Genomic DNA, 20308 nt, shown 5'->3' on the forward strand with positions numbered 1-20308 from the left:
AAATGTGTAGATTGCTTTAGGTAGCGTAGACATTTTCACAATATTTGTTCTTCCAATCCATGAACATGGAACATTTTTTCCATTTCTTTGTGTCTTCTTGAATATCTTTCATGAGTACTTTATAGTGTTCTGAGTACAGATTCTTTGCCTCTTTGGTTAGGTTCATTCCTATGTATCTTGTGGTTTGGGGTGCAGTTGTAAATGGGATTGACTCCTTAATTTCTCTTTCTTCTGTCTTGCTGTTGGTGTAGAGAAATGCAACTAATTTCTGTGCATTGATTTTATATCCTGACACTTTATTGAATTCCTGTACAAATTCTGGCAGATTTGGAGTGGAGTCATTTGGGTTTTCCACATAACCTATTGTATCATCTACTAAGAGTGATAGTTTGACTTCTTCGTTGCCAATTTGGATGCCTTTTATTTCTTTTTGTTGTCTGATTGCTGAGGCTAGGACTTCTAGTACTATGTACAATAGCAGTGGTGATAATGAACATCCCTGCCACATTCCTGACCTTAGTGGAAAAGCTCTCAGTTTTTCTCCATTAAGAATGATATTCGTGGTGGGTTTTTTATAGATGGCTTTGATGATATTGAGGTATGTCCCCTCTATCCCTATGCTTTGAAAAGTTTTGATCAGGAAAGGATGCTGTTCTTTGTCAAAAGCTATTGAGAGTATCTTATGGTTCTTGTTCTTTCTTTTATTAATGTATTGTATCACATTGATTTGCGGATGTTGAACCAACCTTGCAGCCCTGGAATAAATCCCACTTGGTCATGGTGAATAATCCTTTTAATGTACTGTTAGATCCTATTGACTAGTATTTTGGCGAGAATTTTCACATCTGTGTTCATCAAAGATATTGTTCTGTAATTCTCTCTTTTGATGGGATCCTTGTCTGGTTTTGGGATCGAGGTAATTCTGGCCTCATAAAATGAGTTTGGAAGTTTTCCATCCATTTCTATTTTTTGGAACAGTTTCAGGAGAATAGGAATTAGTTCTTTAAATTTTTGGTAGAATTCCCCTGGGAAGGCATCTGGCCCTGGGCTTTTGTTTATTTGGAGATTTTTGATGACTGTTTCAATCTCCTTACTGGTTATCAGTCTGTTCAGGTTTTCTATTTCTTTCTGGTTCAGTTGTGGTAGTTTCTATGTCTCTAGGAATGCACCCATTTCTTCCAGATTGGCAAATTTGCTGGCATATAGTTGCTCATAATATGTTCTCATAATTGTTTTATTTCTTTGGTGTTGGTTGTGAAGTATTCTCTTTCATTCATGATTTTATTTATTTGGGTTCTTTCTCTTTTCTTTTCGATAAGTCTGGCCAGGGGTTTGTCAGTCTTATTTATTCTTTCAAGGAATCAGCTCCTAGTTTCATTGATTTGTTCTGTTGGTGTTTTTGGTTTCTATTTCATTGATTTCTGCTCTGATCTTTATGATTTCTCTTCTCCTTCTGGGTTTAGGCTTTCTTTCTTGTTCTTTCTCTAGCTCCTTTAGGTGTAGGGTTAGGTTGTGTATTTGAGACCTTTCTTGTTTCTTGAGAATGGCTTGCAATCGCTATATATTTTCCACTCAGGACTGCCTTTGCTGTGTCCCACAGATTTGGAACTGTTGTGTTTTCATTATCATTTGTTTCCATGAAATTTTCAATTCTTCTTTAATTTCCTGGTTGATCCATTCAGTTTATAGAAGGAGGCAGTTTAGTCTCCATGTATTTGGGTTCTTTCCAAATTTCCTCTTGTGATTGAGTTCTAGCTTCAGAGCATTGTGGTCTGAAAATTTGCAGGGGATGATCCCAATCTTTGGTACCAGTTGAGACCTGACTTATGACCCAGGATTTGATCTATTCTGGAAAATGTTCCATGTACACTAGAGCAGAATGTGTATTCTGTTGTTTTGGGATGGAATGTTCTGAATATATCTGTGATGTCCATCTGGCCCAGTGTGTCATTTAAGGCCTTTATTTCCTTGTTGATCTTTTGCTTAGATGATCGTCCATTTCAGTGAGGGGAGTGTTAAAGTCCCCTACTGTTATTGTATTATTATCGATGTGTTTCTTTGATTTTGTTATTAATTGGTTTATATAGTTGGCTGCTCCCATGTTAGGGGCATAGATATTTAAAATTGTTACATGTTCTCATTGGTCAGACCCTTTAAGTATGACATATTGTCCTTTCTCATTACTTATTATAGTCTTTGACTTAAAATCTAATAGATCTGATATAAGGATTGCCACCCAGCTTTCTTTGATGTCCATTAGCATGGTAAATTGTTTTCCACCCCCTCACTTTAAATCTGGAGGTTTCTTTGGGTCTAAGATGAGTTTCTTGTAGACAGCATATTGATGGGTTTTGGTTTTTTATTCATTCTGATATCCTGTGTCTTTTGATTGGGGCAGTTAGCCCATTTACATTCAGGGTAACTATTGAAAGATATGAATTTAGTGTCATTGTGTTGACTGTAAGGTGACTATTACTGGATATTGTCTCTGTTCCTTTCAGATCTACTACTTTTAGGCTCTCTCTTTGCTTAGAGGACCTCTTTCAATATTTCCTGTAAAGCTGGTTTGGTGTTTGAAAATTCTTTTAGTTTTTGTTTGTCCTGGAAGCTTTTTAGTCCTCCTTCTAATTTAAATGATAGTTTAGCTGGATATAGTATTCTTGGCTGCATGTTTTTCTTATTTAATGCTCTGAATATATCATGCCAGCTCTTTCTGGCCTGCCAGGTCTCTGTGGATAAGTCTACTGCCAATCTAATATTTTTACCATTGTATGCTACAGACTTCTTGTCCCAGGCTGCTTTCAGGATTTTCTCTTTGTTGCTAAGACTTGGAAATTTTACTAATAGATGACGGGGTTTGGATTCATTCTTACTGATTTGGGGGGGGTGGTTCTCTGCACCTCATTTTGATGTTTGTTCCCTTTGCCATATTAGGGAAATTATCTACAATAATTCTCTCCAATATACCTTCTGCTCCCCTCTCTCTATCTTATTCTTCTGGAATCCCAGTTATTCTAATGTTGTTTTGTCTTATGGTATCACTTATCTCTTGAATTCTCCCCTCATGGTCCACTAGTTGTTTGTCTCTCTTTTGCTCAGCTTCTTTATTCTCTGTTCTTTTGTTTTCTATATCACTAATCCTCTCTTCTGGCTCATTTATCCTAGCGGTAAGAGCCTCCATTTTTTATTGTACCTCATTAATAGCTTTTTTCATTTCAACTTGGTAAGATTTTAGTTCTTTTATTTCACCAGAAAGGGCTTCTCTAATATCTTCCATGCCTTTTTCAAACCCAGATAGCACCTTGAGAATCATCATTCTTAACTCTAGATCTGACATATTACTAATGTCCATATTGTTTAAGTCCCTGGCCTTCGGTACTGCCTCTTGTTCTTTTTTTTGTGGTGAGTTTTTCGGCCTTGTCATTTTATCCAGATAAGAATATATGAAAGAGCAAATAAAATACTAAAAGGGTGGCAAAGACCACAGGAAAATGTGCTTTAACCAAATCAGAAGAGACCCCAAATCATGGGGGGAAGAAAAGGAGTAAAAAAAAGTTGGGGGGGGAAAATTAAAAAAGGAAAAAAATAAAGAAAAAAACATAAAAAGGAAAAAATATATATATTAGACTGTTGAATAGAACAGAGTCACCCACTTAATTTGGGGAGTATTTTGGTCTCTTAGAAGAAACCACCTCCCAAAATTTTAAAGAATGAAAAACATATATAAGAGTACACATGATGAATGGATGGAATATGACTATAACAATGTAAAAAAAATTTTTTTTTGATTTCTAAAAAAGGAGTTGATAAGTTGGTTGGGAGATTAAAGAAAAAGAAAGTGTAGAGAATTTGCTCAGGCTTGAGACTAGAACAAAGCCCTGTGCTAGAGTTAGGATATATTTTGATCTATTAGAAGAATTTGTATCCCAAATTTTTTTAGAAGAAAAAACCCTATGTGTATACAAAAAGTAGTTAGATACAATGAGGGATAAAATATGACCATAATAATGAAGGTTCAAAAAATATTTTTTGAAAGGTATTGTTAATATAAACTAGTTAAAAAATGTTAAAAGAGGAAAGAGTAAAAGTTAAAAAAATTTAGCATAGAAAAAAAATAAAATTAAAAAAAAATAATCAATTTGCAATACTAAGGAATCATGGGTAGAAAGCAATGAATTCCATGCTTTTCTTCCTCCTCCTCTGGAATTCTGCTGTTCTCCTTGGTAAGTGAAGTTGTTCTTGGCTGGACTTCTTGCTGATCTTCTGGGGGAGGGGCCTGTTGTAGTGATTCTCAAGTGTGTTTGCCCGAGGCGGAATTGCCCCACCCTTACCAGGGGCCAAGCCAAGTAATGCGCTCAGGTTCCCTTTCAGGAGCTTTTGCTCCCTGACTGCTTTCTGTAGAGTTCTGGAGGATGGGGAAAATGGTGGCCTCCCAATCTCTGGCCTGGAAGAGCCAAGAGCTTAGGGCTCCACTCCTCAGTGAACACTCAGAGAAAAGCTCTCAATCACTCCCATCTCCCTGGCCTCTGGCTGTGCTCTGAGCCCACCCAGACTGTGACCTAGTGTCTCTGTCTCTGGCACACAGCCCTGCCAGGAGTCTCCAAACTCTGCAGATCCCTGTGCTCTTCCAGGGGTGTCTCCCTGGATCTTGTGGAATCTCCACACACAGAGAAGTGGCCTGTGCCACGGATCACAATTTAAGGTAATCCCAAGTTGCGAGCTCACTCCTCAGCTCTGTCTCTGTAGCCAGATTCCCAGCTCTAATACCTGTGAGCTCTGAGACACTCAAACACCCCTGATCCTTCTGTGACCCTGCAGGACATGAGACCATGCTGTCCCCGCATGGGCTTCACCCCAGCTTCACCTCTGGAGTGATGTCCCTCAGCGGAGCTGACTTTTAAAAGTCCTGATTTTCTGTTCCATTGCTCCGCTGCTTGCCGGGAGCCATCCCCTCCCCCACCCCAAGGCCTATCTTCCCTTTGCTTTGGATTCACTTCTCTGCCAGTCCTACCTTTCAGAAAGTGGTCGATTTTCTGTTTCTTTAATTGCTGCTCTTCTTCTCTTTGATCTCCTGTTGGATTTGTAGGTGTTTGGAATGGTTTGATAAGCTATCTAGCTGATCTTCTGCTACCTGATGTCATCTCAGCCTGCTACTTCTCCGCCATCTTGACTCCTCCCATAATTTATCTTTCTGACAGTTTGTTGTTAGTGTCTACAAATGCAACAGATTTCTGCATATTGCTTTTGTATCTGCAACTTTACTGATTTTATTTATTGCTTCTAATAGTTTTTTGGGTAGAAGCTTTAGGGTTTTCTACATATAGAATTTTCACATCTGTGAATAATGACAATTATACTCCTTCCTTTTCAATTTGGATGCCCATTATTTCTTCATGCCTAATTGTTCTGACTGTGACTTCCAATACTATGTTCTGTTTGATAAACATAACAAGAGTGAGCATCCTTGTTTTGTTCATGATTTTGGAGGAAAAACTTTAAACTTTTCATTTTTGAGTATGATTTTGGCAGTGGGTTTGTCATATATGGATTTTATTATATTGAGGTACTTTCCCTCTATATCCACTTTGTTGAGAATTTTTATCATAAAGGTATGTTGAGTTTGTCAGATTCATTTTACACATCTATTAAGATAATTATATGATGTTTATTCTCCATTTTGTTAATATAGTGTATCACATTGATTGTTTTCTGGATATTGAACCATCATTACTTTCCTAAAATAGGTCCCATTTGATCACAGTTTGTGATTCTTTTAATGTATTGTTGCTATTGTATTGGTTTGCTAATATTTGGTTGCTGATTTTGTGTCTATGTTAACCAAAGATATTGGCCTATAATTTTCTTTTTTTATAGTGTCTTTGTCTGATTTTGATAGCCAAATAATGGTAGCCTTGTATAATGAGTTTAGAAACATTCCTTCCTGTTCAATTTTTTGAAATAGTTCAAGAAGCCTAGGTATTAACTCTAAATGTTTGGTAGAACTTACCTGTGAAGCTCTTTGGTCCTGGACTTTGGGGGAATTCTTTGCTGACTGATTCAATTTCATTAATAGTAATAGGTCTGGGAGGGAGGAGTCAAGATGGTGGAGAAGTAGCAGACTGAGACTACTTCAGCTAGCAGGAGATCAGCTAGATAGCTTATCTAAAGATTGCAAACACCTACAAACCCATCGGCAGATCAAAGAGAAGAACAGCAATTCTAGAAACAGTAAAATAACCACTTTCTGAAAGGTAGGACTGGTGGAGAAGTGAATCCAAAGTGATGGGAAGATAGACCCAGGAGGGAGGGGCCAGCTCCCGGTGAGTGGCAGAGCAATGGAGCACAAAATCAAGACTTTTAAAAGTCTGTTCCGCTGAGGGACATTGCTCCAGAGGCTAAACCAGGGTGAAGCCTAAGCAGGATCAGCGTGGCCTCAGGTCCCGCAGGGTCACAGAAGGATCGGGGATGTCTGAGTGTCGCAGAGCTTACAGGTATTAGCACGGGGAAGCTGGCTACAGAGACAGAGCCGAGGAGTGAGCTCCTAGTTCGGGATTACCTTGAACCTGTCACCTCGGTGAGATCGGAGTGTGGCCAGAGGCCATGGAGATGGGAGTAATTGGGCACTGTTCTCTGAGGGCACACTGAGGAGTGGGGCCCCGGGCTCTCGGGTCCTCCAGGCCTGAGACTAGGAGGCTGCCATTTGTATTCCCATCCTCCAAGACTCTACAGAAAGCGCTCAGGGAACAAAAGCTCCTGAAAGCAAACCCGAGTGGATTACTCAGCCCGCACCCTGGTAAGGGCGGTGCAATTCTGCGTGGGGCAAAGACACTTGAGAATCACTACAACAGGCCCCTCCCCCAAAAGATCAACAAGAAATCCAGCCATGACCAAGTTCACCTACGAAGGAGTGCAGTTACAATACCAAGGAGAGCAGCAGAATTCCAGAGGAGGAGAAAGCAAAGTAGGGAACTCATGGCTTTCTCCCTATGATTCTTTAGTCTTGCAGTTAATTTAATTATCTTTTCTTTTTCATTTTATTCCTCTTTTTCTGCTAAATTTTTTTTTTAACTTTTACCCTTTTCGTTTTAACGTTTTTTAACTAGTTTATCTAACATATATATATTAGATATATTTATTTATTATATTATATTTATTATATTTTATATATATATTTTTTCTTTTTTATATTTTATTCATTTTCTTTTTAAATTCTTTTCTTTCTTTCCTTTTTTTTGCCCTTTCTTTCTTTCTGAACCTCTTTTAAACTCCTTTCTCCCCCCCTCACAATCTGGGATCTCTTCTGATTGGGTTAAAGCATATGTTACTGGGTTTTACTAGGAGCTGGTTCTTTGAAAAAATTAATAAGATTGATAAACCCCTGGCCAGACTTATCAAAAAGAAAAGAGAAAGGACCCAAATAAATAAAATCATGAATGAAAGAGGAGAGATCACAACTAACACCAAAGAAATACAAACTATTATAAGAACATACTATGAGCAACTCTACGCCAACAAATTTGACAGTCTGGAAGAAATGGATGCATTCCTAGAAGCATATAAACTACCACAACTGAACCAGGAAGAAATAGAAAGCCTGAACAGACCCATAACCAGTAAGGAGATTGAAACAGTCATTAAAAATCTCCAAACAAACAAAAGCCCAGGGCCAGACGGCTTCCCGGGGGAATTCTACCAAACATTTTAAGAAGAACTAATTCCTATTCTCCTGAAACTATTCCAAAAAATAGAAATGGAAGGAAAACTTCCAAACTCATTTTATGAGGCCAGCATCACCTTGATCCCAAAACCAGACAAGGATCCAATCAAAAAAGAGAGCTATAGACCAATATCCTTGATGAACACAGATGCGAAAATTCTCACCAAATTCTAGCCAATAGGATTCAACAGTACATTAAAAGGATTATTCATCACGACCAAGTGGGATTTATTCCAGGGCTGGAAGGTTGGTTCAACATCTGCAAATCAATCAATGTGATACAACACATCAATAAAAGAAAGAACAAGAACCTTATGATCCTCTCAATAGATGCTGAAAAAGCATTTGACAAAGTACAGCATCCCTTCCTGATCAAAACTCTTCAAAGTGTAGTGATAGAGGGCACATACATCAATATTATCAAAGCCATCTATGGAAAACCCTCCGCAAATATCATTCTCAATGGAGAAAAACTGAAAGCTTTTCCACTAAGTTCAGGAACACGGCAGGGATGTCCATTATCACCACTGCTATTCAATATAATACTAGAAGTCCTAGCCTCAGCAATAAGACAACAAAAGGAAATTAAAGGCATCCAAATCGTCAAAGAAGAAGTCAAACTATCACAATTCACAGATGATATGATACTATATGTGGAAAACCCAAAAGACTCTACTCCAAAACTTCTAGAACTTGTATAGGAATTCAGTAAAGTGTCAGGATATAAAATCAATGCACAGAAATCAGTTGCATTTCTCTACACCAAAAACAAGACAGAAGAAAGAGAAATTAAGGAGTCAATCCCATTTACAATTGCACCCAAAACCATAAGACACCGAGGAACAAACCTAACCAAAGAGGCACAGAATCTGTACTCAGAAAACTATAAAGTACTCATGAAAGAAATTGAGGAAGACACAAAGAAATGGAAAAATGTTCCATGCTCCTGGATTGGAAGAATATATATTGTGAAATAGTCTTTGATACCTAAAGCAATCTACACATTTAATGCAATTCCTATCAAAGTACCATCCATCTTTTTCAAAGAAATGGAACAAATAATCCTAAAATTTATATGGAACCAGAAAAGACCTCGAATAGCCAAAGGAATATTGAAAAAGAAAGCCACGTTGGTGGCATCACATTCTGGACTTCAAGGTCTATTACAAAGCTGTCATCATCAAGACAGCATGGTACTGGCACAAAAACAGAAACATAGATCAATGGAACAGAATAGAGAGCCCAGAATTAGACCCTCAACTCTATGGTCAACTAATCTTCAACAAAGCAGGAAAGAATGTCCAATGGAAAAAAGACAGCCTCTTCAATAAATGGTGTTGGGAAAATTGGACAGCCACATGCAGAAAATTGAAATTGGACCATTTCCTTACACCACACACGAAAATAGACTCAAAATGGATGAAGGACCTCAATGTGAGAAAGGACTCCATCAAAATCCTTGAGGAGAACACAGGCAGCAACCTCTTCGACCTCAACCACCGCAAGATCTTACTAGGAACATCGCCAAAGGCAAGGGAAGCAAGGGCAAAAATGAGCTATTGGGATTTTATCAAGATCAAAAGCTTTTGCACAGCAAAGGAAACAGTTAACAAAATCAAAAGACAACTGACAGAATGGGAGAAGATATTTGCAAACGACATATCAGATAAAGGACTAGTGTCCAGAATCTATAAAGAACTTAGCAAACTCAACACCCAAAGAGCAAATAATCCAATCAAGAAATGGGCAAGGACATGAACAGACATTTCTGCAAAGAAGACATCCAGATGGCCAACAGACACGTGAAAAAGTGCTCCATATCACTCGGCATCAGGGAAATACAAATCAAAACCACAATGAGATATCACCTCACACCAGTCAGAATGGCTAAAATCAACAAGTCAGGAAATGACAGATGCTGGCGAGGATGCGGAGAAAGGGGAACCCTCTTCCACTGTTGGTGGGAATGCAAGCTGGTGCAGCCACTCTGGAAAACAGCATGGAGGTTCCTCAAAATGTTGAAAATAGAACTACCCTATGACCCAGCAATAGCACTACTGGGTATTTACCCTAAAGATACAAACGTAGTGATCCAAAGGGGCATGTGCACCCGAATGTTTATAGCAGCAATGTCCACAATAGCCAAACTATGGAAAGAACCTAGATGTCCATCAACAGATGAATGGATCAAGAAGATGTGGTATATATACACAATGGAATACTATGCAGCCATCAAAAGAAATGAAATCTTGCCATTTGCGACAACATGGATGGAACTAGAGCGTATCATGCTTAGCGAAATAAGTCAAGCAGAGAAAGACAACTATCATATGATCTCCATGATATGAGGAAGTGGTGATGCAACATGGGGGCTTAAGGGGGTAGGACAAGAATCAATGAAACAAGATTGGATTGGGAGGGAGACAAACCATAAGTGACTCTTAATCTCACAAAACAAACTGAGGGTTGCTGGGGGGGAGGGGGGTTGGGAGAAGGGCAGTGGGATTATGGACTTTGGTGAGGGTCTGTGTTTTGGTGAGTGCTGTGAAGTGTGTAAACCGGGCGTTTCACAGACCTGTACCCCTGGGGATAAAAATATATTATATGTTTATAAAAAATAAAAAAATAGTAATAGGCCTGTTCATATCTTCCATTTCTTCTTTGGTATGTTCCAATTCTTAATATGTTGTATATTCCTAGGAATTTATCCATTTCTTCTGTGTTGTCCAATTTGTTGGTGTATAATCATTTTCAGTAGTCTTCTATGACCCTCTATAGGGTCATAGAATTGGTATTGGTCGTAACGTCTTCTCTTTCATTTCTTATTTTATTTGTTTGGGCCCTCTATCTTTCTTGATTAGTCTGGCTAAAGGGTTATCAGCTGTATTTTTTTTAAAGACCTAGCCCTTAGTTTCATTAATCTTTTTTATTGTCTTTGTAGCCTCTATTTCATTTATTTCCACTCTGATATTTATTTCCTTCCTTCTACTAACTAGGATTTGTTTGTTCTTCTTTTTCTAATTTAAGTATAAGGTTAGAATGTTTATTTGAGACTTTTCTTGTTCCTCAAATTCGGCCCATATTGCTAGAAACTTCCCTCTTGGAGATGCTTTTATTAAGTACATGGATCTTGGAGCATTGGATTTTCATTTTCATTTGTCTCTATGTATTTCTGGGTTTCCTCTTTGATTTCCTTATTCACCAACGGTTGTTTAGTTGCATGTTCTGTGTTCACATGTTTGTGTTTTTTCCAATTTCCTTCTTGTAAATGATTTCTAGTTTCATAGAATTGTGGTTAGAAAAATGTTTCATATGATTTCAAGCTTTTTAAATTTATTGAGACTTATTTTGTGATCTAACATGTGATCTTTCCTGGAGAATGTTCGATGTCTACTTGAGAAGAATGTGTATTCTGCTGCTTTTGGATAGAATATTCTTTATATATCTATTATGTCCATCGGGTCTAATGTGTCTTTCAATGCTACTGTCTCCCTATTAATTTCCCATCTGGATGATCTATCCATTAATTTAAGTTGGGTGTTAAAATCCTCTATTATTATTCCATTACTGTTATTTTCTGTTTGCATCTGTTAATATTTACTTTATGTATGTAGGTAGTCCTCTCTTGGGTGCATAAATGTTTGCAAATATATCTTCTTGTTGAATTGACTCTTTTATTATTATGTAATCCCTTTCTTTTTTTCTCTTGGTACAGCCTTTGTTTTAATGCCTATTTTGTCTGATGTTAATATTACTATACCAACTTTCTTTTCATTTCCATTTGCATGGAATATCTTCTTCTATTCCTTCACTCTGTGTGTGTGTCTTTATATCTCAACTCAGTCTCTTGTAGACAACCTAGAGATGGGTCCTTTATTTTATCCATCAAGGTGTCTGAATTTTAAAATCTCCACAGGTGATGTAGATATGTCTGAAAGGTTAAAACCTGTGGCTAGAATGACTTGAGGGGTTTATCAAAATGTATGCTGTCTTGTGTTCTTGCCAAGAACTGCATGGTGACGGAGCATACAGGGAGAATAGCATTCTTTCATTTCACAATTATTTTTGAGTTCCTCTTATTGCAGGCATTGTCTTTACTGCTGGATCTATAATAGTGTTACTAATATTCCTGGCCCTTGTCCTCCAGAGACCTACAATCTAGTACCTTTTTCTGGATGGTATTAGAAAAAAAGAAAAATATGTATAAATTTCTAGTTACTCTTTGATTTTAAGTCTGGGCATTGCTGTTTAGTAATAAGTCATTGAACCTATGGGACCTTAGTTTCCTCATCAGTGAGCCAGGATAATAACTTTTCAGCACTGTTATAAATATTAAGCATGATCATACATAAATATGCATATATATATGTACAAGGTATTATTTTTATTGAATCCCACCTGGATTCACTTTTTTTCCCCTTCTTTCATTTTTTAAATCTTTTCCATTTGGAGGAGGAGTCAAGATGGTGGAGAAGTAGCAGGCTGAGATTGCTTCAGCTAGCCGGAGATCAGCTAGATAGCTTATCTAAAGAATGCAAACACCTGAAAATCCATAGCAGATCGAAGAGAAGAAGAACAGCAATTCGGGAAACAGAAAAACAACCACTTTCTGAAAGGTAGGACCGGCAGAGAAGTGAATCCAAAGCGACGGGAAGATAGACCCCGGGGGGAGGGGCCGGCTCCCAGCAAGCGGCGGAGCAACGGCGCACAAAATCAGGACTTTTAAAAGTCTGTTCCGCTGAGGGACATAGCTCCAGAGGCTAAACTGGGGCGAAGCCCACGCGGGGTCAGCGTGGCCTCAGGTCGCGCAGGGTCACAGAAAGATCGGGGGTGTCTGAGTGTCACAGAGCTTGCGGGTATTGGAACGGGAAAGCCGGCTACAGAGACAGAGCCGACTGTAAGCTAGCAACTCGGTGTTACCTTGAACCGGTCGCAGGCTCGGTGAGCTCAGAGCACGGCGGCTGGAGGTCAGGCAGACGGGAGTAACTGGGCACTGTTCTCTGAGGGCACACTGAGGAGTGGGGCCCTGGGCTCTCGGCTCCTCCGGGCCGGAGACCAGGAGGCCACCATTTGTATTCGCGTCCTCCAGAACTCTACGGAAAGCCCTCAGGGAACAAAAGCTCCTGAAAGCAAACCCGAGCGGATTACTCACCCCGGCCCCTGGTGAGGGCGGTGCAATTCCGCCTGGGGCAAAGACACTTGAGAATCACTACAACAGGCCCCTCCCCCAGAAGATCAACCAGAAATCCAGCCGAGACCAAGTTCACCTACCAAGGAGTGCGGTTTCAATACCAAGGAGAGCAGCAGAATTCCAGAGGAGGAGAAACCCAAGCACGGAACTCATGGCTTTTTCCCTGTGATTTTTTAGTCTTGCAGTTAATTTAATTTTTTCTTTTCATTTTTTGTTTTTTTTTCTCGCCTTCTGGTAATTTTTTTTTAACTTTTACCATTTTCTTTTTTAACATTTGTTAACTAGTTTATCCAATATATATATTTTTCCTATTTTACATTTTTCTTATTTGTTCTCTTTTTAAAATTCTTTTCTTTTTTTTTTCTTTTTACTTTTTTTTTCTTTCTTCCTTTTTGAACCTCTTTTTATCCTCTTTCTCCCCCCTCACGATTGGGGATCTCTTCTAATTTGGTTAAAGCATATTTTCCTGGGGTTGTTGCCACCATTTTAGTATTTTACTTGCCCCTTCATATACTCTTATCTGGACAAAATGACAAGACGGAAAAATTCAACACAAAAAAAAGAACAAGAGGCAGTACCAAGGCTAGGGACCTAATCAATACAGACATTGGTAATATGTCAGATCTAGAGTTTAGAATAACAATTCTCAAGGTTCTAGCCGGGCTCGAAAAAGGCATGGAAGATATTAGAGAAACCCTCTCGAGAGATATAAAAGCCCTTTCTGGAGAAATAAAAGAACTAAAATCTAACCAAGTTGAAATCAAAAAAGCTATTAATGAGGTGCAATCAAAAATGGAGGCTCTCACTGCTAGGATAAATGAGGCAGAAGAAAGAATTAGTGATATAGAAGACCAAATGACAGAGAATAAAGAAGCTGAGCAAAAGAGGGACAAACAGCTACTGGACCACGAGGGGAGAATTCGAGAGATAAGTGACACCATAAGACGAAACAACATTAGAATAATTGGGATTCCAGAAGAAGAATAAAGAGAGAGGGGAGCAGAAGGAATACTGGAGACAATTATTGAGGGGAATTTCCCCAATATGGCAAAGGGAACGAGTATCAAAATTCAGGAGGTTCAGAGAACGCCTCTCAAAATCAATAAGAATAGGCCCACACCCCGTCACCTAATAGTAAAAGTTACAGTCTCAGTGACAAAGAGAAAATCCTGAAAGCAGCCCAGGAAAAGAAGTCTGTAACATACAATGGTAAAAATATTAGATTGGCAGCTGACTTATCCACAGAGACCTGGCAGGCCAGAAAGAGCTGGCATGATATTTTCAGAGCACTAAATGAGAAAAACATGCAGCCCAGAATACTATATCCAGCTAGGCTATCATTGAAAATAGAAGGAGAGATTAAAAGCTTCCAGGACAAACAAAAACTGAAAGAATTTGCAAACACCAAACCATCTCTACAGGAAATATTGAAAGGGGTCCTCTAAGCAAAGAGAGAGCCTACAAGTGGTATATCAGAAAGGAACAGAGACCATATACAGTAACAATCACCTTACAGGCAATACAATGGCACTAAATTCATATCTCTCAATAGTTACCCTGAATGTTAATGGGCTAAATGCCCCTGTCAAAAGACACAGGGTATCAGAATGGATAAAAAAACAAAACCCATCTATATGTTGCCTCCAAGAAACTCAATTTAAGCCCGAAGACTCCTCCAGATTTATAGTGAGGGGGTGGAAAAGAATTTACCATGCTAATGGACATCAGAGGAAAGCAGGAGTGGCAATCCTTATATCAGATCAATTAGATTTTAAGCCCAAGACTATAATAAGAGATGAGGAAGGACACTACATCATACTCAAAGGGTCTGTCCAACAAGAAGATTTAACAATTTTAAATATCTATGCCCCCAACGTGGGAGCAGCCAATTATATAAACCAATTAATAACAAAATCAAAGAAACACATCAACAATAATACAATAATAGTAGGGGACATTAACACTCCCCTCACTGAAATGGACAAATCATCCAAGCAAAAGATCAGCAAGGAAATAAAGGCCTTAAACGACACACTGGACCAGATGGACATCACAGATCTATTCAGAACATTTCATCCCAAAGCAACAGAATACACATTCTTCTCTAGTGCACCTGGAACATTCTCCAGAATAGATCACATCCTCGGTCCTAAATCAGGACTCAACTGGTATCAAAAGATTGGGATCATTCCCTGCATATTTTCACCACAATGCTCTAAAGCTAGAACTCAACAACAAAAGGAAGTTTGGAAAGAACCCAAATACATGGAGACTAAACAGCATCCTTCTAAAGAATGAATGGGTCAACCGGGAAATTAAAAAAGAATTGAAAAAAATCATGGAAACAAATGATAATGAAAATACAATGGTTCAAAATCTGTGGGACACAACAAAGGCAGTCCTGAGAGGAAAATATATAGTGGTACAAGCCTTTCTCAAGAAACAAGAAAGGTCTCAGGTACACAACCTAACCCTACACCTAAAGGAGCTGGAGAAAGAACAAGAAAGAAACCCTAAGCTCAGCAGGGGAAGAGAAATCATAAAGATCAGAGGAGAAATCAATGAAATAGAAACCAAAAAGACAATAGAGCAAATCAACGAAACTAGGAGCTGGTTCTTTGAAAGAATTAATAAAACTGATAAACCCCTGGCCAGGGGTTTTTTTCAAAAACAAAAGAGAAAGGACCCAAATAAATAAAATCATGAATGAAAGAGGAGAGATCACAACTAACACCAAAGAAATACAAGCTACTATAACAACATACTATGAGCAACTCTACGCCAACATATTTGACAATCTGGAAGAAATGGATGCATTCCTAGAAACATATAAACTACCACAACTGAACCAGGAAGAAATAGAAAGCCTGAACAGACCCATAACCAGTAAGGAGATTGAAACAGTCATTAAAAATCTCCAAACAAACAAAAGCCCAGGGCCAGACGGCTTCCCGGGGGAATTCTACCAAACATTTAAAGAAGAACTAATTCCTATTCTCCTGAAACTGTTCCAAAAAATAGAAATGGAAGGAAAACTTCCAAACTCATTTTATGAGGCCAGCATCACCTTGATCCCAAAACCAGACAAGGATACCATCAAGAAAGAGAGCTATAGACCAATATCCTTGATGAACACAGATGTGAAAATACTCGACAAAATACTAGCCAATAGGATTCAACAGTACATTAAAAGGATTATTCACCACGTCAAGTGGGATTTATTGAAGGGCTGCAAGGTTGGCTCAACATCCGCAAATCAGTCAATGTGATACAACACATCAATAAAAGAAAGAACAAGAACCATATGATACTCTCAATAGATGTTGAAAAAGCATTTGACAAAGTACAGCATCCCTTCCTGATCAAAACTCTTCAAAGTGTAGGGATAGAGGGCACATACCTTAATATCATCAAAGCCATCTATGAAAAACCCACCGCAAATATCATTCTCAATGGAGAAAAACTGAAAGCTTTTCTGCTAAGGTCAGGAACACGGCAGGGATGTCCATTATCACCACTGCTGTTCAACATAGTACTAGAGGTCCTAGCCTCAGCAATCAGACAACAAAAGGAAATTAAAGGCATCCAAATCGGCAAAGAAATCAAATTATCACTCTTCGCAGATGATATGATACTATATGTGGAAAACCCAAAAAGACTCCACTCCCAAACTGCTAGAACTTATACAGGAATTCAGTAAAGTGTCAGGATATAAAATCAATGCACAGAAATCAGTTGCATTTCTCTACACCAACAGCAAGACAGAAGAAAGAGAAATTAAGGAGTCAATCCCATTTACAATTGCACCCCAAACCATAAAATACCTAGGAATAAACCTAACCAAAGAGGCACAGAATCTATACTCAGAACACTATACAGTACTCATGAAAGAAATTGAGGAAGACACAAAGAAATGGAAAAATGTTCCATGCCCCTGGATTGGAAGAATAAATATTGTGAAAATGTCTATGCTACCTAAAGCAATCTACACATTTAATGCAATTCCTATCAAAGTACCATCCATCTTTTTCAAAGAAATGGAACAAATAATTCTAAAATTTATATGGAACCAGAAAAGACCTCGAATAGCCAAAGGGATATTGAAAAAGAAAGCCAACGTTGGTGGCATCACAATTCCGGACTTCAAGCTCTATTACAAAGCTGTCATCATCAAGACAGCATGGTACTGGCACAAAAACAGACACATAGATCAATGGAACAGAATAGAAATAGACCCTCAACTCTACAGTCAACTAATCTTTGACAAAGCAGAAAAGACTGTCCAATGGAAAAAAGACAGCCTCTTTAATAAATGGTGCTGAGAAAATTGGACAGCCACATGCAGAAAATTGAAATTGGACTATTTCCTTACACTACACACGAAAATAGACTCAGGTACACAACCTAACCCTACACCTAAAGGAGCTGGAGAAAGACCAAGAAAGAAACCCTAAGCCCAGCAGGAGAAGAGAAATCATAAAGGTCAGAGCAGAAATATCTGGTGATTCAAAATGGATGAAGGACCTCAATGTGAGAAAGGACTCCATCAAAATCCTTGAGGAGAACCCAGGCAGCAACCTCTTCAATCTCAGCCACAGCAACATCTTCCTAGGAACAACACCAAAGGCAAGGGAAGCAAGGGAAAAAATGAACTATTGGGATTTCATCAAGATCAAAAGCTTTTGCACAGCAAAGGAAACAGTTAACAAAATCAAAAGACAACTAACAGAATGGGAGAAGATATTTGCAAACGACATATCAGATAAAGGACTAGTGTCCAGAATCTATAAAGAACTTAGCAAACTCAACACCCAAAGAGCAAATAATCCAATCAAGAAATGGGCAGAGGACATGAACAGACATTTCTGCAAAGAAGACATCCAGATGGCCAACAGACACGTGAAAAAGTGCTCCATATCACTCGGCATCAGGGAAATACAAATCAAAACCACAATGAGATATCACCTCACACGAGTCAGAATGGCTAAAATCAACAAGTCAGGAAATGACAGATGCTGGCGAGGATGCGGAGAAAGGGGAACCCTCCTACACTCTTGGTGGGAATGCAAGCTGGTGCAGCCACTCTGGAAAACAGCATGGAGGTTCCTCAAAATGTCAAAAATAGAACTGCCCTATAACCCAGCAATTGCACTATTGGGTATTTACCCTAAAGATACAAACGTAGTGATCCAAAGGGGCACATGCACCCGAATGTTTATAGCAGCAATGTCCACAATAGCCAAACTATGGAAAGAACCTAGATGTCCATCAACAGATGAATGGATCAAGAAGATGTGGTATATATACACAATGGAATACTATGCAGCCATCAAAAGAAATGAAATCTTGCCATTTGCGACAACATGGATGGAACTAGAGCGTATCATGCTTAGCGAAATAAGTCAAGCAGAGAAAGACAACTATCATATGATCTCCATGATATGAGGAAGTGGTGATGCAACATGGGGACTTAAGTGGGTACGAGAAGAATAAATGAAAGAAGATGGGCTTGGGAGGGAGACAAACCATAAGTGACTCTTAATCTCACAAAACAAACTGAGGCTTGCTGGGGGGAGGGGGTTTGGGAGAAGGGGGTGGGATTATGGATATTGGGCAGGGTATGTGCTTTGGTGAGTGCTGTGAAGTGTGTAAACCTGGTGATTCACAGACCTGTACCCCTGGGGATAAAAATATATGTTTATAAAAAATAAAAAATTTAAAAAAAATCTTTTCCATTTGGCCAGACATTTTAGCAATTACAACTCTATCCTTGACTCACCATGCAGACTACAGCAAAAGTATCAATATTTGGTCCCAGTTTCTTTATCTTGTTGAGGACTCGAGGAATGTTTTATGAATACATTTTAAAGGGAAAACAAGGTTTCATTTAAATAGCATGGTATTTAAATAAATACCATGTAGGATTCCATCATGAACTTGTCATTTTGATCCAGAAACTTACTTTTGGCTTAGTCAAAGTTTGGAAACTTTCTCTTGGGTGTTAACTTTGTTAAATTCAGGGCTAACCAGTTAGCCAGCTTCCCATCTTATATGAGTCACTCACCTCATGTGCATGGTCTTCTTAGCTTTTTGCTGCAGAGCTCCTGGGAAGATAAGGAAGACATTATGATGCTATTTTGATATTTTGATATTTGTAACAATACAAATACAAAAGGAATACAAATCTGGAGTTAAGAAAGAGGATAAATATAGTCAATTTTGTCATGCTAATCTTAATTTAATATCTCAATCATTGTATTTCTTCTATAACAATTGGCCCTTTCTAACTCGTATAAATTATGCATTATATTAGTTTCCTATTACTACTATGGCAAATTGCCACAAATTAATAACTTAGAGCAATGCACATTTTCTACCTTATAGTTCTGGAAGTAAGAAATCTGGCATGGCTCTCACTTGGCTAAGATCAATTTGTGGACAGGACTGTATTTCTTTCTGGAGGTTCTAGGGGAGAATTCATTTCCTTGCCTCTTCCAGATTCTTGAGGCTATTCACAATCTTTGGCTTATGGCCCCCTTTACCTTCAAAACCAGTAATGTGAATCATTTACATCTCCTTCTGACTGCAGATTTGGAGAAGTTTCTCTGATTTTAAGGAATCATGGGATTAGTCCAAACCCATTCAAATAATCCAGGATAATCACTTTCATCACAAAGTGCTTAATCTTAATCACAAATCACAAAAGTCCCTTTTGCCATCTAGGGTAACATACTGACAGGTTGTAGAGACTGAGGAGTGGACATCTTTGTGTGGTTAATAATCTGCCTACCACATGTATGTCTGTCTCATTTCTTCTACTGAATCATAAACTTTTAGGACCAAAATGTGTATCTGATTTGTTGTATTCTTCTGTGAAGTGTATTGAGTACAACAAATGGTTCAACCACCATTTGTTGAATGATGCAGTAGAATTCAGAAAATTTAAAAGATTCATTGGCGCATGATATTGTGGGGTTTTAAGAATTCCTATAAGAATAGTAATTTAATATATCCACATATACTGGAAAATTCGTGAACATTATAAAATTTATAAATATTAGCTTACAAAAATTACTTTTTTTATTTTTAGTGCTTATACATGACAATAATATATTACATTCCAGGATATTCTGATGGTGTTAATTTCCAACTGGATTTCTGTCAGTAGAGTTTATGCCTGAGTGTTTTACCATGATGATAAGCACAAGTCCACACTTAGAAATCAGGTGCCACAGGAAAGACTCAGTATTGCCTATCAAATATCAGTCATAGAAGGGTCAAGAGGAAATTAAACATTATAAAGCTGGCTTGGGTTCTTGCCCTGGGCAATTAATTTGCTGATAATTTGCAATGTTCATCTCTTATAGAATTGAATATGATGTGTTTCTAGACTCCCCAAA

General features: G+C 38.4%; 1 long non-coding RNA gene across 2 annotated transcripts in view; it reads right to left on the reverse strand.

The window, feature by feature from the left end:
* The window catches only part of LOC131825210 (uncharacterized), a 93390-nt gene that overhangs the window by 21993 nt on the left and 51089 nt on the right, over positions 1–20308 (reverse strand). For both annotated transcript variants that reach the window (XR_009351160.1, XR_009351159.1), the window contains one exon: positions 18871–19012. This is a non-coding gene — a long non-coding RNA (uncharacterized LOC131825210). The remainder of the gene's footprint in view (positions 1–18870; positions 19013–20308) is intronic.

Source organism: Mustela lutreola, chromosome 2 (assembly GCF_030435805.1).
Source record: "Mustela lutreola isolate mMusLut2 chromosome 2, mMusLut2.pri, whole genome shotgun sequence".
Classification (NCBI taxonomy): Eukaryota; Metazoa; Chordata; class Mammalia; order Carnivora; family Mustelidae; genus Mustela; species Mustela lutreola.